Genomic DNA, 26,933 nt, shown 5'->3' on the forward strand with positions numbered 1-26,933 from the left:
GAGGCAAGGCCGGTACTGGGGCCTCCGAGGCCAGGACAAGAGCCTGCCGAGGGGTTAGGCCGGTGCTGGGGCCAGCGAGGCCGGCATCGGAGCCTGCCGTGAGGCAAGGCCGGTACTGGGGCCTCCGAGGCCAGGATAAGAGCTTGCCGACGGGTTAGGCCGGTGCTGGGGCCAACGAGGCCGGCAGCGGAGCCTGCCGTGAGGCATGACCAGTGCTGGGGCCTCCGAGGCCAGGATCGGAGCATGCCGAGGGGTTAGGCCGGTGCTGGGGCCAGCGAGGCCGGCATCGGAGCCTGCCGTGAGGCAAGGCCAGTACTGGGGCCTCCGAGGCCAGGATAAGAGCCTGCCAAGGGGTTAGGCCGCTGCTGGGGCCAGCGAGGCCGGCATCGGAGCCTGCCTTGAGGCAAGGCCGGTACTGGGGCCTCTGAGGCTGGGATCGGAGCCTGCCGAGGGGTTAGGCCGCTGCTGGGGCCAGTGAGGCCGGCATCGGAGCCTGCCGTGAGGCAAGGCCGGTACTGGGGCCTCCGAGGCCAGGATAAGAGCTTGCCGAGAGGTTAGGCCGGTGCTGGGGCCAACGAGGCCGGCAGCGGAGCCTGCCGTGAGGCATGACCAGTGCTGGGGCCTCCGAGGCCGGGATCGGAGCATGCCGAGGGGTTAGGCCGGTGCTGGGGCCAGCGAGGCCGGCATCGGAGCCTGCCGTGAGGCAAGGCCGGTACTGGGGCCTCCGAGGCCAGGATAAGAGCCTGCCAAGGGGCTAGGCCGGTGCTGGGGCCAGCGAGGCCGGCATCGGAGCCTGCCTTGAGGCATGACCAGTGCTGGGGCCTCCGAGGCTGGGATCGGAGCCTGCCGAGGGGTTAGGCCGCTGCTGGGGCCAGCGAGGCCGGCATCGGAGCCTGCCGTGAGGCAAGGCCGGTACTGGGGCCTCTGAGGCCAGGATAAGAGCCTGTCAAGGGGTTAGGCCGGTGCTGGGGCCAGTGAGGCCGGCATCGGAGCCTGCCGTGAGGCATTACCAGTGTTGGGGCCTCCGAGGCCGGGATTGGAATCCTGCCAAGGGGTTAGACCTGTGCAGGGGCCAATGGCCAGCATCGGAGCCTGGCGTGAGGCAAGTTCACTCCTGCGGCCTCCAAGGTCGGGACCAAAGCCAGCTTAGGGGTTTGACCGGTTCAGGGGCCAGCGAGACCAGAACTGGGTCCTCCCATGAGGCAAGGCCGCTGCGTGAGCCAGCGAGGTCTGGATCAGTCCACTGAGTAGCCGGGCCACTACTGGGACCATCAAGAGTGGGATTGGTACTTGCAACGCAGCATGCACAGAGAAATATCGCAGAAAATATAAATCAGACGCTTCTCTTAATCAGCAATAACTAGGAGGAAAAGGGCAACAGGAAGAGGTTGAGCTATAGAAAGGGCCCTATAGTGAAGCAACTAATGTGATCAATCAGAGGGTATGTAATACTGGAGGACAGAGCCTCTTTAAAATGCAGGAGGTACATAAACAAATGTATCAAAGTAAATCACCAAAGAAGTGTGGGATGGAGGGAGGGGGAGGGAATGGGACGGGGGCTGGAGGAGGGCTAATTGGATGATGTGTGCTTGTATATCCTCTCAAGTCTTGTACTCCAATGTGATTGATATATGACTACAATGCACCAATTTAAAAAATAAATTAATTAAAAAAAAAAAAAAAAAAAAAAAAAAAAAAAAAAAAAACAATTTGGGACCATTAATAACCTAAGTCTCAAGTATCTTTTTTGGTAACAAGGCCAATTTCAAAAAATCCCCAAATACCCATGCCTAATACAATTCCCCAGAAGGAAATGTTGCGTTCACAGATGTTTTTACTCTCCTGTCTCTCTATGGTGGGGAATAGTCCTCTGCATTGTGACCTGGTACTTTTTAAAATTAATCTGAAATATTTTGATGGTTATTTTCCAGGTTGTTTGCATTTTTACTTGGTAGTAATGAATGGCAACTTCTAAGCTCTGTATGTCAGACCAAACATTGGAAGTCCAGAGACATTTCTTTTTAAAACAATGCAAAATATCTTGTGATGAGTAGAAAATATTTTCTTGTGGAAAGATTGTGGGTATAATAAGAGAACCTGATATTCACAAAACTGTGGGTGCAAGTGGCTGAAAATATACAGGAAAAGCAAGGTCAATAGAAAATAACATAAAACTTTTCAGAGCTCCAGGCTGGAGATTAATGGGGCTGCTTCATGAAGTGCATGCACTTCAGAAAGGACAGTTTAATGAACAAGTTTAGCTTCCTCAATGTGAGAGAAAGAGCTGAAGACAGCATAGTATTCTGGAACTTGTAATGAGACTGGATATACTGAAATTTACTTCAATAATGAGACCACAATGGATCCGAGACATGGATCTCGGAAGCAGTGAAGAGTTAACCTTTAAAAATCATTGTGAGATATAGTTAAGAGAAATAGGTGAAAGCTCAGATTCTTTAATCTCATTAATTGGAAACGTCTGCAAACACTAAAAACCAGCCTCATTATAATGGCGGGCCTCAAATATAGAAGAGTAAAAATTGTCTTTACAGGGATATTATTTGAAACCAAACTAATGGAATTTAAATTAAGAGAGAAAGAGTCCCATTCGTTCATGTATACTGGGGAAAATAGCAGGCTATACTGCTTTATCAGAATTAACACTTTATCAGAATATACACTTTATCAGAATTAACTTTTTGACTTCAGCTGGAGGATGTCATATTTCCCCTGAGAATTTGTTAATGATGCCTTTGGAATTCCAATTAAAATTTCAAAGTGAGAAAGTAAGAGACATTTTCTGTCCATGATAAAAATCAGAGTCTATGTGTTTAATACAACAACATCTTGTCACATCAGAACCAAAATGACCAAATGCTAGCAACATGGAAATTTATCATTGGATTTATAATTGCAAATGATAAAAATCCTAAAAACAAATTCCCTCGGGCTTGAAAAACAGGTAGAATCAACAGGAGTTGTCAACTATAAGATAGAGTTACCTTTGCCTTATTCTACTTTTCCCCAGTGTCCATGAATGATTAGGGCTCTTTTCCTCTTAACTTAAATTCACTAAGTTACTTTAACTGCACTTGCCAATGAGCACTGAATGATCTAGTTTGCTCCAATGATGCTGATGTCCAGGATATAGGATACCACCACATACACTGTTCCATCCAGAAAATCATTTCGTTGCCACCACCACAGTCACTGAAACTGCTTCCACAATAGTTCTGCTCCTTTATATCATGAATCCTCATTTCAAAATCATAGTGTGTGTTTAAAGGTTAAGTCTCATGTCTTTTGCCTGCCCTTTTGCTGCAAGGGATGCTAGCGTTTCAGTTTTTATAATGAGCAGCAGATTCAAAACAAAGGAAATTTCCCCAAATTCTGAGGCTACTCAAATAAGAAATGGACAAAAATGTGTAAAAATTAACCTACAGTCTAAACATTTTGTTGTTCGACAGTTATACATTTTTATTAGACTTAAAGTGATGGTCTTGCTTCTCACAGCGCAACTATCTTCTATTACAAACAAACCATTCCACATTGTCACCAAAGGGGGGAAAAACACCTGTAGTCATACATTAGCATGTTGTCATGTTTTAAGGATTTTTGCGTTCCTTTACTTCTCCTGGTCTAAGTTATAACACTAGGCAAATCCACTATATTCAACAATGAGTAAATTGAGAAAAAATGAAAACAAGAATCACCTTTTTCACACACACAGAGAAAGAGAGAGAGAGAGAGAGAGAGAGAGAGAGAGAGAGAAATCTAACAACATATCTAACTGTGCAAGTAGCCAAAGAGTTTGGATTTATAATTTCCCTTCTCTACTGTCAACCAACCAAATGTTCATTTTTATCTTTACCCAGTATTTCAGCTGGTAAGTGATCTGTCTTCAGTGGGGTGACCCATGTCTTTATTCCCAACAGTTTTGAACTCTTGATGGCTTTGCCAGTCTAGGGTTGTGGTGGTCTTATATTATTAGTCTTGGAACTGAAATTCATAAAAGGCACTGTGGGAAATTCTGCCCTCCAGCTGCCCCCTTGATTACACATGTAGTAGGACAATATTACTACCATATAGAGATACTGTATGTCAAAACGCTAAAGCATCTCTGTGCTGCTTTATCTACTAACATCATAAACATAAAATGGTGTGGTGACATCTTTTTAGTCTCTAATTCAGAGTAAATATTGTTCTGTCCCAAGTGGAAATATTCCTCCATTAATATTAAAATCTCTAAATGGAGTTCAGATTGAAAACTAACTTTGTCAATAAATCTGATGGATTAATTATTGAAGTATAGCTGTCATTCCAGATAAAGGGCAGGGATGGTAGTTGTGATAAGAATATGATCCTTTAGTATTGAAAAGAGAAAAGAAAAATTCAAAACATTAAAAGACTCATATTAAGAGATGTCAAGAAAAAATTACTCTACTTATAATGGGAACAGGGCACAAAAGAGGAGAATCCTATTAAATGCAAGTGATGTCCTTAAAATTTTAATCACTCCAATTGTTTAGTACTCCTGAACAGAATAAAAAAGTGACTCATTATTTTTGAAACTTGGAACACTCCATAGTGTTGAGTTTTTCTTTATGAAACAATTAGTTTTTAAAGAAAATTTAATTTTGTTTGTCAGTGTTTTCTTCTAACGAAATGGAAAACTCTTACTGAGAGTTAATTATATTTCATTTTCTAGAATTTGTGAAAAGAGAAAAGAGGGAGAAAGGCAGCTACTGAACCCTGTTTTACTACATACGGAAAAGAAAAATAATAGTCGTAATCAAGTTTTAGTTTTTGTTTGTATTTTTAAATAATAGGAATAATTAAGGATGCCTTTTTTTGAGAGTCCATAATTATTTCAAGTCACATTTACTGAGCACCTACAAAGAGATGAGATCGACAACAAGATACATAGATTGATAAGGTGGACTGTGAGGTACACCCACATTACAGCTCAACATTTTTCTATGCCAACTGGTTTTCTGAGCTCATCTCCTGTTGAGTCCTTCCTCTTACCTGCTCAAGAAGGACGAGTCTCTTTCCCATTTCCTGGAAAAGGCCAAACATAAATTTACCTTGATTTTCTGCATTTTTTTAATCTACTCTCTGAAACAAGTTTTGCATAGGTATTTTGTCTTAACATTTATCCTAAAGTCTACCTTCTCGGGGAGACCTCATGTAACAGACTTAGTTTAAGTTAGAGACAATGTCCTACCTGCCACACTCTCACTCATTGCTTCCCTTTATAATTTTAGAAATACTTATCATTATCCATACATATTCATACATATATACTCGTCTTCTACCTTCCAAATATAAATTACACTAGCCCAAGATTTTGGCGTTACCACCACTCTATCCTTAGTAACATGAGCTGTTCTTGGCACATAGAAAATTCTCAAAAGTTATTTGTTTCTAAAAGTAGTAAGACAAAGCAAGACTAAATCAGTTGGCTTTCAAAAAGCAGAAAGCCAAAGCAAAACTAAATCACTTAATTTTCAACTATATAGGTTTTGGAATCACTTCAATGCTCCGCTGCATTTGAAAAAGGTTCACTGCCATTTATAAACATCATGTTGTTTAGGAAATAAACAGAAAGCTACTCCTAATGCTAGGAAAGTGATCAGCAGTAGATCACTTGCCTATCATGCTTGACATCCTGGATGGGATCCATAGCAACACACACACACACACACACACACACACACACACACACACATACACACACCCTCTCCTTGGGCGTGGTATATAGTAGATGGAGCTCTTATTAAAACAATGAAATTCAAGCCCCAATTATATTTCTTAAATTTTTCAACATTTGGAGACCTGTTCCTAAGGCCTTGAACTAATTTGTACTTGTCTATTAAATAAGGAGCTCCCCCATATAGTCCCATGCTGTGAGATTTTGTTAATGATGGTTTATCTAATTTTTAAAGCCAGTGCTCAATGGGGAAACAGGAATATTTTTTCCTTTGGCTCCTTGTGGAGAGATAAAATGGCTCTAGGGATAAAAGAACAATAGATCAAATAGGAAACCATACATCTAAAGCTTGAGTAAGAGAGCAGAAAAGGAGATCACCAGGTACTAAAATTGAAAGGAAGAGATGTTCGTATTGGAGAGAGATAAAAGAAAGATAAGGAGGAGAAAAGATTTTGCTATATAAACTTTTTCTAGAGTGTAGACCATGTGAAAAGTCCAGCTGTTTCAATATTTAACTAGCATCTCCTCATCATCCAATTGTGACAAATCATTTAAAATATTTACATAATAGATAACTGACAAAACAGACTCTAAGCAATGTAATAAGGAATATAAAATATATAGCAGTATCACAATAATGAATATGTAAGACTAAATAAAAAGGACACCAGCAATTTCTTGATTTCAGTAAACTGAAAATAGTAAAGTAATAGTAAATAGTAAAGATACTACTTAATCATGCTGTTGAATAGAAAGGCCAGATAATATCATATGCAAAGATTCTTAAGTTAGTTGAGTTTCATTTAAATAAAAATCCTGATACTGCATTTTTTATAAAATGTTAAGAAGTACTGTAAAATTCTTTTAATATCAATACAAAGTGTGTAGCAATTCTCCTCTAAATATTTTTCACAATTTACTCAAGGAAACTTTTATTCAAATAAATGAAAGAGAAACATAAATGACTGCATAGAGGCTAATATTAAATATATCAAAATCGATTACATAGTCAGCATAATTTTAAAAATATCACACTGGACACTGATTAGACAAACAGATAAGCACACTGAACAAAAATCTTGGAAATAAATCAGAGTATACATATAGTACTTTAAAGTCATCAGTAATTACAGAAGTTATTCTATAAATGATGCTATAATAATTGGTCAACTGTTTGGGAAGGAAAAAAGAAAATGTTTTCCTTGATGGATCAAGATAATTTCAAATTGATTTAAAAATTAATAGTAAAACATGAACCGAAAGTATGACTTGAATATAAATATTAACATAATAATTAAACTAGGGGATTTTTATGACACCCATGCTAGAAATTATAAATAAAATTATTGATAAAAAGTTAAAATATTGATGAATTAAAATATTTTATCATTTAAACACAATAAATAGAAGACAAAAGATTAAACAAAAGATATTTTACAAATAGATGACTTGCTTTTCACTTCCTTTACTGTCATCTTTTGATGAGAAAAACAATTTTGATTAAATCCAATTTACATTTTTCCCTACACTAAATGATTTTTTGTTCTCTTTAAGAATCTTTGCCATCCCTAAATTCACAAAAATTACCCTACATTATTTTCTAGAAGCTTTACCTATTTATCTTCTGTCCATCTAAAATTAATTTAGGGTGCAGTATAAACTTTGGGTTAAAGATCTTTTTTCCATATGTTTATCAATGATTTGAGAATCATTTGTTGAAAAGTCCTTTTTGTCCACATTTAGCTGCCTGGTACATATCATTTAGAAGGTCACCTTGATGCAGGGACAGCCGTCAGTTATGTTACCAGATAAACCAACCTTTCAGGTCAGAGAAAAAGGAAATGTCCACAGATCAAATTACAGTGCTTGAAACCTATGGTTTAAAGCATCAGCATTAAACAGAGGGATTATGCCAGGAGGTAAAGACGTGTACATTAGCATGCTTAGGATATGGATTCAATGGAACAGCCAACCTTCCTGAAACCTTGGGTTATGCTGTGTCCATATATCTTAAATCCCAGACTCTCGGTCACACTGGGTGTCTCTGCTGATGATGTGACCGAGGTTTGAGGAAGGGGACTTAGCAGATAGAAGTTGTCTGGAGCCAGCCGCATTCCCTGTTACACTAGAAGAAAGACTGGAAAAAATACACATGATCACAGTTCTAGCTTGCTAGTTAGAGTGATGAGCATCTATGAATATAATTGGTTTTTCTTGGACAAGGACACTGAAGCTAGAATTTTTGTCATCAGTGATGTTGCAGGAGGGTTTGGTTCATGGAGAACGAGAGACAGAGACCAGAGTAGGATAGAGCAGGTCTCTTTACTCACAGAGAGAAAACGTTCTGAGCATGAGCCCAGATAGCTTCATTATACAGATTATATAGCTCCTGTGTGAAAAGTTCTTATTGGATCAATAACAGGCAGGGGTACCAATACAGGGGCTCGAGTCAGGTTTTATTTCTGCTTCCTGAGCTAGGTTTCCTGTGTTAGTCTCCATGTGGCAGAAACTGGGTAGTACCATCCTGGGCTCCTGCTTCATGAGTAACCTACTTAAATCCTTATTAATACTAGGATATTTGCCAGGCACGGTGGCACACGCATGTAATCCCAGCGCTTGGGAGTTGGAGATAGGAGGATCGCACAGGTTTGAAGCCAGCCTCAGCTGGCTTAAGAGACCCTATTTCCAAATAAAAAATATAAAATAGGTCTGGGAGTATAGTCCGGAGGTAGAAGGGTTCCATCCCCAGTACCACAAAAAAAAAAAAAAAAAAAAAAACAGAAAAAGAAAAAAGAAAAAAAACTGGGATATACATGCGGATCATGTATATTTAGTGTGTTATTAATGTTTGATGCCCGAATGGTCCTTTTGAGCTTTTCTTTTTTTCCCTGTGGATGACACATGACACATATTCCTGTTCACTAGCTTTGTTTTAGCATGCCTCATAAGCTGCTTGGTTCTGAATTTGTTTCAGCTATATACTGTATTTTTTTTTCTTATGTTCTATTTCAGGTATCGACAATCTATGACTTGTTAACCTACCATCTGTTTCCATAAATAATGTTTTATTGTAATACAACACAATCGCTCATTTACATGGTGTCTCTCCTTGTATCCATGTTGCTTCATGTTATGAAGACTGAACTGAGTAGTTTCTGCAGAGACTATATCCAGCACCACTAAAATATTTACTCTATGACATTTGGAGTAAATGTTTTCCAACCTCTGTTGTATACACAATTGGATAACAAAGAAACACACCTTATTACAACTTTGTTGAAAATCAACCTATATACATAGGTGAACCAGCACCACTAAAATATTTACTCTATGACATTTGGAGTAAATGTTTTCCAACCTCTGTTGTATACACAATTGGATAACAAAGAAACACACCTTATTACAACTTTGTTGAAAATCAACCTATATACATAGGTGAACCTAGATTTGGAGTTTCTATTCTGTTTGTTGATTTAAATATCTATTATTTGGTGAATATCTTATTGGTTTGATTGCTATAGCTTTGGGGTAAATTGTTGGATTAAATGGTATATATTCTTCACCTTTGTTTTGTTTTTACAAAATCATTTCTGCCATCCTAAACCTTTTGCATTTTTATATAAGTATTAGAATAACTTTGTCAACATTTTAAAAAGGTTCTTGGAATTTGGGCATGGCATTGAATGTGTGGATAATTTTTGTATAAATGTCATTTTAACACTCTTTCATATGTTTATTTACACTGCTTTCTTTATTTTTTCCTTTATCAATATTTCCTAAGTAGCCAGCATCAAGGTCTTATGCATTTTAATAAATTTGTTCCTAATAAAAAAAAGAAAATATATATTCAAAATAAACCTTTATTCTTTTTGTAGAACTCAAATCTATTTGTAAACTATTAAAATAATTCAGAAAAACAGAAACAATTAAGAAAATTTTCTTTCAAACATTCCCACAAATATTTTCACATAGGTAATATTTTGGTGATTTTTTCAAATATTATATTTTCTGCATCAATATGTATATATATATATATATATATAGTTATAAGAATAATAGTTTTACTTTTATAGGTTATGTGAACATGTCAAATAGCCATATATTATTCTATTGAATAACTTAAAAATTCAGTTTAGCAGTTCCTGTCCCTGTATTAGCATTTGTATAACAATGTATATAATAATTTGTTTACACTTTTCTCTCTCTTGCTATGTGGTGAAGGATCTGACAATATAGATGGTAATGACCACATTTCCTACTGCAAACTCAGGGAGGTCTCTAAAATAGTTTCTGGGTAAAAGAAGAAGTAGACTAAATGCTTTATTATACTTAATTTTGGAAACAAAATGTAGACTGTATATAGTCTGTGAAAGTGAGTAGCCCACTTTGAAATCCAGATTTGTTTAGAGCATAAATGATGGATCGGGAATGTAGTTCAGTGGTAAAGCATTTGCCTGTCATATTCAAAGCCCTAGGTGAGAACCCCAACACTATAAAAAAACACGCTAACAAAAATAGGAATCATAAAGATGAGTGTAAAAATTAAATGATGGCAACTAATTATTATTAAACCATTGAGCCATTCATGAACCTGATATAATTACACTCCTGAAGAAACTAAGGGCTATGGTAAGTTTCGCAAATTATACTTTTTGCAAAATAACCTGGTTTTGTTTTGTTTTTTAGTTTTCCAGAATGAAATTACATAGTAAGGAGAAAGGGCTCACATTGGAGTCCCTAGATGGCCATGAAAATTTCTTTACAGGAATTTAGGGGCACTCAAATATTAGTATACAAAATTGTATAACAGAGTTACTCATGACATGAAAACCTCAGATGACTTGTGGTGAAGCAACGGCTAAATCAATCTGTAATTGATTAGCAATGTCTGCATGAAGAGAAGATTAGGAAAGGCTGGCAAGTTTGCCATTTCAGAACAAACACCTTCCAAACTATCTGTGGCATCAACTGGTTTTTGTTTTTCAATTTTCAATCTATTATAGGTTGACAATTTGTAAAATAGAAGAAAAAAGTTTCAGCCATATCAAATTGCTTGCTTTAAATTTTCTAATATTTTGCCTGATTTCCTGTAGTCAGCTCTTTGTGACCCAATTACAAATACTTTAGAAACCGGCACAGCCTGTAGCTTATACTTAGTGTAGCATAGTTTTATATACCTTTGATAAGCAGGGCCAATTCAAAATTGGAATGTCTCTTAAAAAGTTAAAAGCCTAAGTATGCTAACTATATACATGATTTACTTGGTATGTTTTGTACTATAGCATACACTTACCAAAATAAATTCTTTATGTAATAATGACTACACTTCAGAATATGGGAGTTATTTTTCATCCTCTGGCTTTATGCCACAAATCAAGGCTGGAAACTGTGATTATCCTGGGTTTTGTATAGCAAATCCTAAATTGATATTTGGAATACTTTATAATATACAACTATTCTCTATAGCCAAAACATACTGAAATTCACTCTTATCTGCCCATTTTTCCTTCTATAAAGAAAGCTATTATTCATGTCTATTTTGGGAAAATATTAGCTAGAGTTCACATGCTTTAGGAAACAAATAAGAGTATAATCTCAGCCAGAATCCTTTCCAAAGAGATAATTAGCTCCAAGTGCTGGAAGCCAACAGGATTGCCCACCCTCACCCTAGCGAGGGCAAATGGACCTCTCGTCCCTGTAACACACTTTCAGGCTACGCTAATAGTTAAAGTCTGGCAGTAGAAACTCAGAGGTTGAGTTTTTAGTGCTGTTCGATTATCCCAGGGCAGCATCAATTTCTGGCAGTGTTAACATGTGCAATGGCTTTCCGGCAGGACATAGCCACAGGGTTCCTGGCAGAGCCACCAAGCAAGGTTTTTGTAAGCAGATCCATATCATTTTTGACAGGACTAACATATGGCTTTGAGTTTCTGGCCAAAGACTCCTTCATGGCTCCTATCAGAAGAGACCCTACACGCTCCCTGGCAACACTGCCGCACGATGTAAAGGGTTTAATTCCTGGAAGTATACTGCCACGATGATTTGCTATAGAACAAATTTCAAAGTTGGTTTCCTGCCAACACAAAATTCTATAGGTCATGTCAAGGCCAGCATAGCAGTGAGTTTTCAGCAAGAAGATATCGAACTGATCTTTTAATGGCCTTCATATTCACACATTGCCGCACTCCTAGGTGTTTCCATGTATATTGACTATAAATGAAATATTTTCTACATGAAAGAGTATCACTATTGTGTGATGTATTTTGTTCGAGTGCACATGAAAACGTCTGGAGCAGCATGGCCACTTGTCTGTCCAATGCGACCGATTGCAATTATTTTAAAATTTCACTTTGATTTGTAAAAAAGCCAAAGCAGATTCCTGTTAACTGCAAGGATGGAAAGAACAATAACTTCCCACAGCTCAAAAGGCAATTGAATTCTTTTTGTCCTTTTACTCTGATCACAGACTAATTTAGAAGCTAAATGACTGCAGATATCTGAAGGGAGGAAGCCCTGGCCTTTTAAAGGTGATTAAAGTTCAAGATATACGAAAGGAAGTGAGCAATATATCCTTCGCTGGGGATGATGTATCATTGCATTTTCCTAAAAAAGTACTTTGCATAATGCATATGTTTAAAATACTGTTCTAATATGGCTCTCATGTCACTGAAATTGACAATGTCACATCACATTGTTCTAATATTTCCACTGCAACTGGAGTCCCTCTGCCTAGAGTAAGCTCACTAGCACTGATTCAGATGAGAGATTTCTCAAATTAAGAATCACAGGCTCACTACATTAGGTTTGATTTATATAAAATATAAACAAATGAACCAGAGAAAAGCAAGTGTTCTTCAGCCCTAACTAAAAATCCTTTCTAAAAATGATTATTATTACACAAACTCAAACAAAGAATGATACTGTGCCCCAAACAAAGAATGATACTGTGCCGCTTCCTGCCTGGGTATCTTTAGAATCTCATTCATTGTAACAATTAATTCCATGCAGCTCTTTAAATGTGTTTATGGGCATCTTATAACACACTGTACCCTAACCAAAGGGCATGCAAACTTGACTAATTTTGGAGACGTACGTGCATTAACACTAAGATTTAAAATGATGTGAAAGTAACTCTAATAGAATTTACTGTCAAATGAAGATTATATGTGTGACACTTGTTTGGATATGTCTAAGAGACGGAAAGCAAGATAAAGGTTAAAAACAATCAGTAAGCATATTTTCTGAGTCTTTAGGGACCAGAGCTCAGTATTAATGTCTGTGCAGTACATGTAATTTAAGTCAGCTTTTATTTTATTGGAGTACCTTTTCCAGAGCTGAAGCTGATATTTTTTCTTTTTCTTTAAGTGCAAAGACATTTTTCCCTAGGTGAAACTCAGGTTGTATTTGTGCTTCCATAATCATTGTAATAATTTTGGAACTATCTTACTCTTCCCAGTACAAAGTTTAAGACAGGGTTATTATGGATCCTCAGTATTTCACTCATTTATTTTCTCACCCCTGAGTCAAAACTAGGGAAAGTAGTTATCATTCATTTTAGCTTAGCCAAAAAAAAAAAAAAAAAGGAATCAAAGAATGTGGAGACAAGACTTACAATCCAATGATGTTGAAAAGTCTCATATCCCTTTAATTTCTTAAATGATCCATGTGAAATCATGGTTTCATTTGAGAAACAAAATGTTATACTACTCTACCAAATATATATGAATAACCGAATATGAGTGAGTTCAGTTCACTGCAAAATGGCAAATATTGTTATGAAGTTAAGTCCTCATGAGATTTTTGGTTTCCTGGTGCACATAAAAGTTATGTTTATAGTATGCCACAGCCTATTAAGCACACAATATCATTATGTCTGAAAAATATACATATTTTAAAATATTTTTGCAGTACCGTGGATGTAACCCAGGGGCCCTCTGAGCTACACCTCCAGCCCATTTTTTAGTCTTTTTTAAAAATGTTTGAAACAGGGTCTCACTGAGTTGTGAAGGGCCTTTCTAAATAGCTCCAGAGATCCTCCAGTCTGCCTCCTGAATGCTGGGATTACAAGCCTGTGCCACCACACACCTGGTTTATCTTACAATATTTTGATGATAAAATTTAAAAAAAATTTTTTTGTTGTTCTGGAGATGGAACCCAGGGACATTGGACCTCCGAGCTAGACCCCCTGCCCTATTTTTTTTTATTCTTTATTTTTTTGAAACAGGGTCTCACTAAGTTGTGGAGGGCCTCACTAAGTAGCTGAGACTGTCCATGAACCGTGATCCTCAGGTCTCAGCCTCCCAAATGCTGGGATTACAAAAAAAATTTTAACAATAATTATCTAAACTGTTGTGAAAATGGTACCAATAAGCATGTCTTATGGAAGATTGCTACACATCTTTAATTTATTAAGAAAAGAAGGAAAAAGAAAAGAATGAAAACGCGTAATATCTGTGAAGTGCAATAAAGCAATGCAATAAAATGATTTAGGTCTGAATGTACATATAATTTAGTTCAGAAAAGACAGTACAGTCACACACACACACACACACACACACACACACACACAGGCAAGACATAACTAATTGCTGTTTTGATTTTTCAGTTTTGTGTTAAGGCAGGACAACCTTACTTGAATTCACTAAGTGTCAGTATTTGAGAAGAGGGAGTTTAAGAGATATTGAGCTAGCTATTCCAACAACCAATGACTTAAGCTCAAGAGACAACAACAACAACAACAACATAACAACAAAACATTAAAATTACACTAAAAAAACTAGGGGAGTAATAAATATGCCTTGGTAGAATTACTGAGAATGAACCAAGCTCTCACGTGATAGGGAAAGTCTTGGTTCTCTGGCCATCCTTTGACTTTCAGTGTTGTCAATTGGAATACCTGTATTTATTGGATATAATTTAGCAAATGAGGTCAATGAGGTGTAGACTCAACCTTGGAAGTCTGAGATATCATTGGAAAAGTCTCTGCCAGCTTTGACTGAATGGCAGAAGGTATGACCCGGTTATTTGAGCAGAGTTCAGCAAACTCCTTTCTCCAGAGTGATAGGTATAGTTCTATGACAGAATAAGGAAAGAATTGGGGGTAAAGGAAATGTATCCACTTTTATCCTGTGAAAAAGAAATCACTAGCCGGGCGTGGTGGCGCACACTTGTAATCCCCCGCTCGGGAGGTGGAGATAGGTGGATCGCGCTGGTTCGAAGCCAGCCTTGCTGGCTTAAGAGACCTTGTTTCCAAAATAATATATAAAATAAGTCTGAGAGTGTAGCCCGGAGGTAGAAGTGTTTCCAGGAACCCCAGTACCACCAAAAAAAAAAAAAAAAAAAGAAAAGAAAAGAAAAAAGAAGAAAGAAAAGAAATCACTACACATTTCAAAGCACTTATTAGGCACCAAAATAAAACTTTTTTCTGAATTTTTAAAAATTTGTGCATTATAGTCTTACATCATGATGTAGTTCTTGTTGACAATAGCATATATTCACACAGTACTTGGTGCCATCCCCCCATTTCCTCATTTCCCTCCCTCCCTATACTGAGTGCCCAGGTTAACAATGTTGTATTCACATGTATACACGTAGTCGCAGGTAGCATTTCTGTTAATGAACCTCAACCTTCTTCCTCCCCTACCCTTCTTCCCTGGCTCCAGTGAGGATCTCCTCCATTATTTGGAGTTCCTCTGGTCTACCAAATGCTCCTTATTTTGAGCACAGCAGAAAAAACATATGTCTCTTCTCTTTCTGTGCTAAGCTAATTTCACTTAACACAATGTTCTCCAGGTCTTTTCATCTTCTTAGCAATGACCTAATTTTGTTCTTTTTTATTGCTGAGTAGAATTCCATTTTGTGCATTTCTCATAATTTTGCAATCCATTCATCTGCTTATGGACACCTAAATTGGGTACATAGTTTGGCTATTGTGAATCGTGCTGCTATGAACACGGATATGCATATGTTGCTCTGGTTCTCTGATTTCAACCCCTTTGAAAAAATACCCAGTAGTGTCATAGCTGGATCATATGGTGGATCCATTCTTAGTTTTCTAAGGAATCTCTACACTGATTTCCATAGTGGCTAACCTCTCACCAACCGTATAAAAGAGTTCCTATTTCCCCACATCTTAGCCGACATTTGTTGTTATTAAACTTCTTTATGCTTGCCACTCTGATCTCATCCTTCATAGGAATCAACTTGAGAGGGATCAAAAACCTAGGAATCAGACCAGAGTCTGCAAAGCTATTAGAGGAGGGCATATATTCAACATTCTCTTATAGGCACAGGTAGCAACTTCCTCAACAAGATCTCCAAAACTAAGGAAATTGAAACAAGAATTAGCAAATGGGATGGCATCAAACTAAAAAGTTTCTGTTCATCAAAGGAAATCATCAAGAATCTAAATAGAAAGTCTAGAGAACGAGAAAAGATCTTTGCCAGCCATCGCTCTAACAGAGGGCTAACATCCAGAATAAACGAAGAACTTAAAAGAATACACTAGCAAAACAAATAACCCAATTAAAAAATGGGCAACTGAATTAAATAGACACTTCACTAAAGAAGAAATATGAATGGCCAGTAGATACATGAAAAAATATTCAACCTCATTAACAATCAGGGAGATTGCATATTAAAAAATTTCAAATAATATGTTCAGATATCATGCCAATTTAAAAATGAGAAAAAGGATCATTAGAACTTAAAAAAAAAAAAGTTTCCCATCAATGCAGAGAAAGCCCTAGCAAAGACAGGGTTGGCATGTGGGCTTGGATGCCCTCTAGCCAGTGGCCGCTTGTTAGGGCATTCACGAGCTATTGTTCTCCTTTTACCATAGAGAGCTGGCATGAAGGTAAAAACTGAAAGGCAAAGGAATATTCTTCCCAGGCATTTCAGAGCAATGACTGTGCTAACTACATTCTCTAATTTAAATCTGTACAAGGCAACCACATACCTTTTTAGGGAGCTAGAATATTAAATTTCAGCATGAAATCCTGACCACTTAAGCACCATGAACTCTTTTTTTCTTTTTTTATACTTTCTAAAATTAATGGCCACAGGAGAAAATATTAACAGTAAATTTATTAATTAGGCCATAATTTTTCCCCAAAGAAAATAATTTTAGGTCAACTTTTAAGCACTCATGAAAGTCATCAGTATTCTACAGAATAAAAAATACATTTGAGTCCCCTGTTACTGTGTTTACAGTGGATTGTCCCTGACATTGTGCTTTATCAAACCATGGTGTAACAAAGGTACAGGTTAAGGTAACACATTATTAGGCTTCCCAAGAAAAGTGTAAATGAATTTAGACTTGTAAATTGGCTAGTTATGTTTTGTGCTACATCATTAGCTATAGAAAGTCTTTAGATATAAATGTATTATTGACAGAAGAATACAAGCCGATCATTTATAAAAGGCACAATAGCATTATTTAAGGACACCATATAACTGAGCCATAAAAGAATGTTTTCTTTGATTCTTCTCATGCTATAATTATTTTCTGATTATAAATGTAATAACTATTTATTGGAGGAAATGTAGGAAGATACAGAGAACCACAAAGAAGAAAACAAAAATTGTTTGAAAGCCACAATTAATGGTAACAATTATTGCTATGTTATTTTTTAAGCAAATATTCTTATGTTTTCACAAATTAGGAAACTAGTATACTACTTGTTAATAACCTGATTTTTTTTTCACTTAAATCTAATGAGGAGCAAGTCCTTGTGTTACTAAAACACTTATGTGCATAGAATTCCTAATTTATGAACATTTATTTTTCTCAGTATTCTTTTATTATTTTGCTTATTTCAAATTATAAGAAAATATCATAATATATCTATGAAGAATATTTCTATAGGTTACAGAATGCTGACAACCTTATAATGGTTATTTATTTATTTATTTATTTATTTATTTATTTATTTTGGTGGTACTAGGGTTCCTGAAAATCTTCTACCTCCGGGCTACACTCCCAGACCCATTTTAATATTTTTATTTGGAAACAGGGTCTCTTAAGGCATCGAGGCTGGCTTTGAACCTGTGCAATCTTCCTGTCTCCACCTCCCAAGCACGGGTACTACAAGCATGCACCACCACACCTGGCTTATAATGGTTTATTAAGAATAAATTAATGTGAAGAACCAAAGAATATTTAATTTTTTCTAAAATTTTAATTATTTTACACCTCTTAACAAGAAGAGGGAATTGTTTATGTCTCTATCATTACAGAGAGTGTCCATTACAAAGATGTTTAAACACTTACCAACTAAGTATATTAAAGATTTTATCTCATTTTAATTTAACTGCAGATTCTTAATTATTAAGTGGAAAATTTTTATATAGTCATTGATCATCCATAGCAAATTGTCATTTACATTTTATTATATTTATTCATCCATCCAATACATATAGATAGCTAGGTGTGATGGCACATGCTTATAAATCTCTGTACTTAGAAGACTAAACCATAAGCATTGCAGGATAGATACCAACTTAAGCAACTTAGCAAGAACTGTTTCAAATAATAAATAGCACAGGGCTGGAACTCAGAGGTAGAATGTCCCTGAGTTCAGTCAGTAACACACACACACACACACACACACACACACACACACACACACACACACACTTCATGTTGCTGCTATGCTTCAGTCAGCACCATTCCAGTATCTGAAAACACAATGGCAAAGATAAGTTTCTGTTCTCTTGCGATACACATATTCCTAAGAGGAGATAGATAATAAAAAAGAGCATCAAAAGTCAGCAAGTTTGTTTCAAACTCTACATATTACTTTTCTAGAGCTGTGTCACAATCAACATTCTCATTGCTGTAATCCATAATAACTGACTACACAACTTAAAAGGAAGGAAGGGGATTTATTTGCTCTCAGTTTTTGGAGATTTAGAGGTTCAGTCCATGTCAGATCAGGTCTGCAGAGCTTAGCACATGGTGGTAGGAAGTAGAGAGAGGAAGAGAAAACCCTGTTTCTCACATCACAGAAGCCAGAAGAAGAGAGAGAGGAGGGGAAGGAGAGGGGCCTTATGTAATCCCCCAGCCATAAACCCAGTGACCCCTCCCTAGCAATTTAGTTTTACTTCCAACATTGCTATGTTATTTCTGTGAGGGCCTGGGAGAACGTTTCCTTACCTCTTCAGCTTCTAGTGGTTTCTAGAAATGCTTGGCTTGTAGTTTCATTACTTTAGTCTGTTCCTTTGTCTTCTCTCTACATGTAGTGTGTGTGTGTGTGTGTGTGTGTGTGTGTGTGTGTGTGTAAATAACTCATTCCTTTTTTGTGTCTGTAGTACTGGGGATGGAATCCAGGGGCATTCTAACTCCGAGCTATACCTCCAACCCTAGTTTTTAGTCTTTATTTTGAAATAGGGTCTCAATGAGTTGCAAAAGGCCTCATTATTTAGCTGAGGGTGTCTGTGAACTATGATCCTCCTTTCTCAGTCTCCCAAATGCTGGGATTACAAGAGTGCACCACCAAACCCAGCAACTCATTCCTTTTTTAAAAAAAAGAAATAAAAGCAGCAGTCATCAGATTTACATCCACATCTAATCCACTATTGTCTCAATTGTAACTTGATTATATCTGCAAAGACCCTGTTTCCAAATAAGTTCACATTCACAGATACTGGGGTTTAGGACTTGAACTTTTTTTTTTTTTTTGGACGTAAAGGACACAATTCAGTCCACTATAGCACTAGACACAAAGCAAAACAAAATAAAAACAAACAAGAAAACCTCAAAAAGGTTTGAATCGAAGTTTCCATGATAAAGTTATTAGGTATGGGTTAAGAGTTCTACTTCAGATAAATTGACTTAAAAAAGCTCTCGCTGGGAAAATTTAAACTGAGCTAAAACCCTCACAATGACCAGGAACTAGCCATACTCTGTCAATAACAAAAATCAACAACAACAATAAAACAATAACCAGTGTAGAGTCCCCAGAAGGCAGAATGTTATGAGATAGATAGCAGCTGGATCATATAGGACTTGATAGACCAGGTTGAAGATGGTATAATCAATCAGGGTCTAAAATAAACTCTCAAAATAGTTCTTATTGAGTGGTTGCTATCCATGTAATATTGAAACAAGTTTTACCAACCTAAACTTACTGAACACATAGAGAAAAATTCGTCATTTTATTATTTTCCTTTTAAAATAAAATAAAGCCAGGCGTGGTGGTGCACATTTGTAATCCCTGTGCTTGGGAGGGGGAGGCAGGAGGATCGCGCATGTTCGAAGCCAGCCGCACTGGCTTAAGAGACCCTGTTTCCAAATAAAAAGTATAAAATAGGTCTGGGAGTGTAGCCCGGAGGTAGAAGGGCTTCCACAAACCCCAGTACCACCAAAAAATAAATAAATAATAAAATAAAATAAAATCTTAGGAATTCTGAATAACTTTTTTAAACTCACAAGGATAATTGAGGGAGTATTTCTCATTGATTTGTAAGAGTTCTTTATATTTTAAGGTTGTTAACATATTTCTTCTAATATGTACTTCCTTTTTGGCTAGTCTGAAAATTTTTAACCAACACATACTCATATATTCCTACTTACTGATGCACTTACTTATCTATTTATGTACCTACATCTATCATTTAATTTTATATAATTTACATTACCTTACATGATTAGACTTAAAAAAGTTCTGTACCAGAACATCGTACAATCTAGTTCTTGATTTTCAAATGACTGACGTTAATGTTACTTTGAAATAACTTTGTCTAATAGATTTATGCAAAAGTTTATTCTTTCACAGGGATGGTTATGTATATCACACTAAAACATTTCAATATCCCAACATACATGAAAACATAGTTACCGTAAGATTTCTGAAAGATAACGTATGTCTGGTTTCTCATCAAAATGACAATTTCAAAAAATTTTCAGATTTAAAATTTCACCATAGATTTTATTGGCATCAATGAAGTATCTTTATTGTTCTTCAAATCAATTATTTACTGGTTTCCATGTACTGGGCATTCCTTTCCTAGTAACAAGTTACTGACCAGATGACATGGCCTTCCGATGGAATTGAATAGTATATGATATCAGAATGAAGGCCCAGTGGAATGTGAAGTAACTTGATTGGCCTGATGACTGATTTGGCAGAAAATTATTGTTATAAATACGGATACTACAAATTATTGAAAAATATCTGACAATATGTAAACTGTTCACACATGATGTGGGAATACATGATGCTGAAAACATGAGAACAACAAGAAAGACAAGTTTTAGGCTTTATAGCAGAAAATGACAGGCTCTCTTTAGATAGCTGATTCCCAGTCACTTATACATGTCAAATTAGCTATATCTCAGTTTAAGTAGATTTCCAGCACAGTATGAATTCCAGCCTGTAAAGGAAAAAATATGATTATGGGAACAAAATTCAGTATAGAAATCTTAATGAGAAACAAGGTTTCCTACCAATTTTCTCACATAGACGAAACTCTGTTTAAGCAACTACAGCAGATCCATTTATATAATTGTAGAATTTAGATGGTTCACTTTAAGCTAAAGATCCTGAGAACTGTGCTCAGAATCTTACAGAGCTCAGTTATTTATTTTTTGCTATTGTGGTTCTATGGATTCCCTAAATAGTAACTGTACACATAAATTCCTTAAAACATGATAAATCAAAGTAAAATCCCTCTGTTTTATCTACCAATGTAAATAAGGAGATTAAATGATTTGTTTTTGTATGGTTTATCCTTATTCTTTTCCTTGAATAGAGTGGTTTAGAAACTGTAACCCTTTCTTTTTTTTTTTTTTTTTTTCTACTTCTATGCCATCTGGGTAGGCAAACCCAATTAGCACATGTTGAGAGCTAGCAACACCTTTTCCAACATTTCAAAGTTTTGGCAAGCTTTAAAAGTTACTGTGTCACATAAAAGCTCATTTGGCACATTATAAGAATTTGCAGTTTGAATTTATCATATGGAATGATCATTTTCCAAGTACATTGAGAACATACAGAGCAATTGGTTTTGGAAAGATCCGCTGAAATAAACTTGATCATTGTGGTTCTAGGACCAATTCACTCCATCTCTTTAATAGCATTCTTCACTCTCTTCACTTAAGCAATAGAAGAAAGGTGTATGGTCCAGAAAAGCCCTGGCCTTTGTTTGAGATAGTCTTATTTCTAGTGCTGTACCAATACACTAAAAATATCATGGAAAAGATGGGGATGAAGCCTTCAACTTTGTACTCAAATTTTATTAATTTCCCCAATTCCTAGTCTTTTTCATTTATTCTGCTTGTTCAGGCTGCTCACAACTTAGTAATCATTGTTTTTCTCATTGATGATATACAAAAAAATGGCTACCAATTGACCACTGTTTCTTCATTCTACTTCAGTACCATGCATTAAAGAAATTCTCTGCCGGGCATGGTGATGTGAGTTTGTAATCCCAGCATTTGGGAAGCTGAGACAGAGGATCATGGTCTATGGCCAACCTCAGCTACTTAGTAAGGCCATTTGCAACTCAGAAAGACCTTGTTTCAAAGTAAAAAGTAAAAAATAGGGATGGAGGTATAGTTCAGAGGAAGAATGCCTCTGGCTTCCATTCCTAGTACCACAAGAAAGAAAGAAAGAAAGAAAGAAAGAAAGAAAGAAAGAAAGAAAGAAAGAAAGAAAGAAAGAAAGAAAGAAAGAAAGAAAGAAAGAAAGGAAGGAAGGAAGGAAGAAAGGAAGGAAGGAAGGAAGAAGAAATTCCATGATGTATTATACTCATCGGTTGTGATAGATGCTTTATCTTGCTGTATTTATCATCTGTTTGAAATTTCTTTTAGAGTACCTTACTTTACTGCCAAGACTGGACAATGAAATATTACATTTCCCAGATTTCAATGTATCTGGGATTCTAGATGTAATTTAGGACCCACCATACAGATACACATGCGTAAATCTACCACTGAGCTAATTTGAGAGAGAAGTGATACCTCCTGAAACATCCTCTGTGCTGTTGCATATCAAATATCCATAACTGAGCTCTTGGGCTCCAAACTCTGACAGTGGCTTTTTGTTCCCAGATCAGGACATTCCCAGGGTAAGATTTTTTTGTTTGAGGTAGAAGCATCACTACTTTTGGTGGGTTAGTTCTGTGCTGTTTCTATTGGGGGGGGGGCACTGCTATGCATCTTAGCCGTTCCAGTGGTTTGTGTGAGCTTCTAATTCCCAGGATTAACTATCTACTATCTTCATGTTGAAAAGAACCAGTTTTCAGCTGAAACTGCATTTGGAATCACACAGCCACATCATACTCCAATGAGATTACTCTGTCCTTGATATCAAGCTGTGTTTACGGAATGACTTAAGCTCTGCCACATACTCTCTTTTATCTCCTTGAATACACAGAGAAGAAAACAGGAGGAATTATTTTGGAATTAAAAGTATCACATTAGTTCAAGAAAGTGGCTTATTCTAAAACTCTTTAACATCGGGGTGGATCAATCTGAAACTATTTTTAGCTTCCTCCTAATGTAAAGAATGGTATTAAGGCCACACAACACACATTTCTATACACATTTCCACATTTTAACTGCTAAAAGAGCATATCTGCTTAAGTACTCCACTTCGTACCACTTACCTCCTCCATATCTAAATCCCGTGGATTGCTTTAAAAAAAAATCCTGACACCACAACTAATACTTCCATTTCTCAATTTATGGTGTTATGTTATTCCTTCTTTTAAAGTCATCACTGGTACATAAAAAAGTCTCTATATCTTATATTGTTTATCACAACCAGGTTTTCTAAAGGCAGCATGGTGTAGTTAGGTCAAATAGCTATTGTCCTGCCACACCCTGACTCTGCAAATGAGATTCTTTTTCTGGTTTTAGTTTCTTCCTCTGAGCAAGAGGCAGACCAATGCCTCCTTCATCGCAATGAGAGGCAAATAAGCACATCCCTGTGTCTAACAGTGACTCGAATAGTCGGTGATCCATAAACTATGCCTTTTTGTCTGTGGTCACCGTTCTCATTCCTGCTCTTGTCTCTTCATCCTGATGCTTTGCAATGACTTGATCTTTCTAATGAGCTGGTCTCATTAAAATGATCAAGTGTCTCAGCCTCACCAGCATTGGAATTACAGGTGTGTGCTGCTGCTCCCCGCTTTTAATAAGATACTTTCTTGAATAAATACAACACTTTTAAGTTTCAAGATAATCTTTTATGTCCTATCTCTGTCTCTTTATTAATTGTATTTTATATTTTTTGCACTCTCTAAAGAAAACATTTTTTTAAATATATGAATTGATAACTTGTTACCCAGAACTTTTGCTACCGAAACTGAAATCTGTCCAGAGTTACAAAAATAGCTATTTCTGAATGGAGGCTTAGTCACTAAAGTTCTCATTTAATGACACTGAAATGTCACTTTTAGACTTATCATCTTCTTAGAGGTGACCAAAAGCCATACCGAATGGAACCAGCTTATCATGAATACTTTTCAGGCTGTCCTGAAATAATCTTTTAAGTCGCTGATAATTCTCAACTGTCCTTATAATAAAGACTGCTTCAAAATTAAATGAGATGAAGATCCATAAATACACAGGGCTTTCTTTTTTGTTTTTTTTACATTAGAATATTTTATTTTTTATTTTTATTTTTTGCTTTTAATTTTTTTATTTTTATTTATTTTTTAAATAAATTTTTATTGAACATAAATGGTATATATTTAAACTATACTTGGTGCCCTCTTCCCCCGCCCCTATTTTCCCTTTCCCCCTCCCACCAATGATTGTCCAGGGTAACCATGCCATATTCATAATTTTTCACATATTTGGATGTAGACCCTCATTAATCAAATTCAGCCTTCCTCCTCTCCTATATTTCCATTCAAACTTTGCTGGTACTTCCCCTCCATTATCTGGAGTCCCACTGGTATCCTTTGTGTTTCCTAGTTTGGGATTATTAGAGGAAACATATGTACCTTCTCCTTCTGTGCTTGGCTGATCTCACTTAACATAATGTTCCCAGGGTTTCTCCATCTTCTTGCAAATGATATAATTTTGTTTTTCTTTATGGCTGAATAGAATTCCATTGATACACAGGGCTTTCAACAGAAAAGTTTGTACTGTTTCTTAAAAATAGATAAGAACCGGTGATTGGTATTTTTAAGCAAATATTGATTCTCATAAATTTTAGCATAAAATCTCATAAGACAAGGCATACATATTATTTACAGTTAGGTCTCAGTAACTATTAAAGGATTGTGTATTGCTTCTATTCTTCTGAAAAGACACATGTGTATTATAGGCAACTCTGATGTGTAAAACTTTCTTAACTGGCTGTCATTAGCAAGTTTCCAGCTGAAATGACCCTTTTCCCTAGTGACTTAATGGTTTAGCCTGTTAAGAAGGCAAATGTCCTGCAAAGAATCCTTGTGTTCCAACACATCTTTCAAATACTTATATAATGCAAACCCTATTCAAAAAAACTCAATCCTGTAAAAAAAGCAAGCCAAAATTTTGAGTTCCCAAACTGAATGAAAATGTGTTCATTCCTCCCACTACAGGGAGGTGTCAAAAAAGACTGTCAGTTTCGTAATTATGTTTTTGAGCAGATGGATGGTAAGACATTCTGTGACATTTGAGAAGAAAATAATTTTAAAATCCTAAAAATAATAATAAAGGAATTTATAAATAAAGTGCAACTCCGATTCACAAGTAAAATATCTTAAAGTAGGAATGGGTTTTAAAAAAATGACTAGAGATCCATTTGTTAGCTAGACCTTTCTGTGTTTACAGTACACACACCATCAGGTTTTACAGCAGGTCATAACAAAAGACAACCCTGCAGAATGTTCCGAAATAGCTACATAAGTTTGGAAACGATGAATTTATGTAGTATGAATCCACAGTTTGTCCTGCTTTGAATCAAGCACGGGAAATAGCTGATGTAGGGAACAAGGTTAAAATTACAGTATGAGGTAGGGAGGGAACTAATTTTCAACATTTGTTCCATTCATCTAGAAAAAGCCAGTAAAATGGAGACACGGGATGTAATTCTCAGCTCATCTGCCTGTCACAACCTGGAGGCTACCTGGTTCTCTGTACTGCCAGTGTATTGATAAATGCTAAAGATTTCCACTCCCTGAATCATGACACTCTTTCACAACACTGTATTTTCCTGACAGTGTTTCTGTGGGTCCACGGGGTAGATAAACACCACAGCTTTAGGTGTGAATAGTCTATCCAGAAGAGCAGGAACAAGAATATTGACAAGTTATTTGTTCCTTACGTCCTCCGTGTCAGATTCAAAAAACCAAAGAAGAGAGGAATCAAAAAGAAAGATTTTCAAAGCTCATATCATATGTGAGTGATTTCAAACATAGCTACCTGAATCCTGCACTAATAAGCAGATGGTCACTACATTTTAATATTAACATATTTTTTAAATTACACAAATAATAGAGGATTATTGTAGAAGTGGTAGAAAAACTAAGCAAAAGATATAATGAAAAAAATGTCCATAATTCTACTTTCTAGAGTTCAATAGTATTCATGTTTTAATACTAGTTTTTCCACCAGGCATGGTGGCGCACGCTTGTAATCCCCGCGTTTGGGAGACAGAGACAGGAGGATCGTGCAGGTTCGAAGCCAGCCATGCGCGCTGGCTTAGGAGACCCTGTTTCCAAATTTTAAAAAAAATATAAAATAGGTCTGGGAGTGTAGCCTGGAGGTAGAAGGGTTTCCAGGAACCCCACTACCACCAATAATAATAATAATAATAATAATAATAATAATAACAACAACAACAACTAGTTCTTTCTGATATTTTTCTCTAGTCATGTACAGTGGCAAAAATAAGATACTTTCTTCTCAGTATGTTCAGTTCTTTAACAACTTTGCCATTAGATTTCTGTATTTTAATGAAAGTATATTGTTTGTATTCATATATATTGCAATATACATACTATAATTCATATACAATCATATAAATATATGATTATAGATAATTCCTACTTATATGTATATATATATATCTTATATTCTAGTCAGTTTTAAGTATTTAGCTTAAATTATTTCTACCATTTTGTGATAATAAACAGTTTCGTGATGAACTTTTTGATATATATATATATAACTTCTATAAGTTTTTTTTCTTTTTTTTCATTTTTTATTGAACTTAGAAACCTTCTACCTCTAAGCTACACCCACAGCCCTTTTTCATTTTTCATTTTTGAGACAGGGTCT

This window comes from Muscardinus avellanarius (genome assembly GCF_963383645.1).
Source record: "Muscardinus avellanarius genome assembly, chromosome: 15".
Classification (NCBI taxonomy): domain Eukaryota; kingdom Metazoa; phylum Chordata; class Mammalia; order Rodentia; family Gliridae; genus Muscardinus; species Muscardinus avellanarius.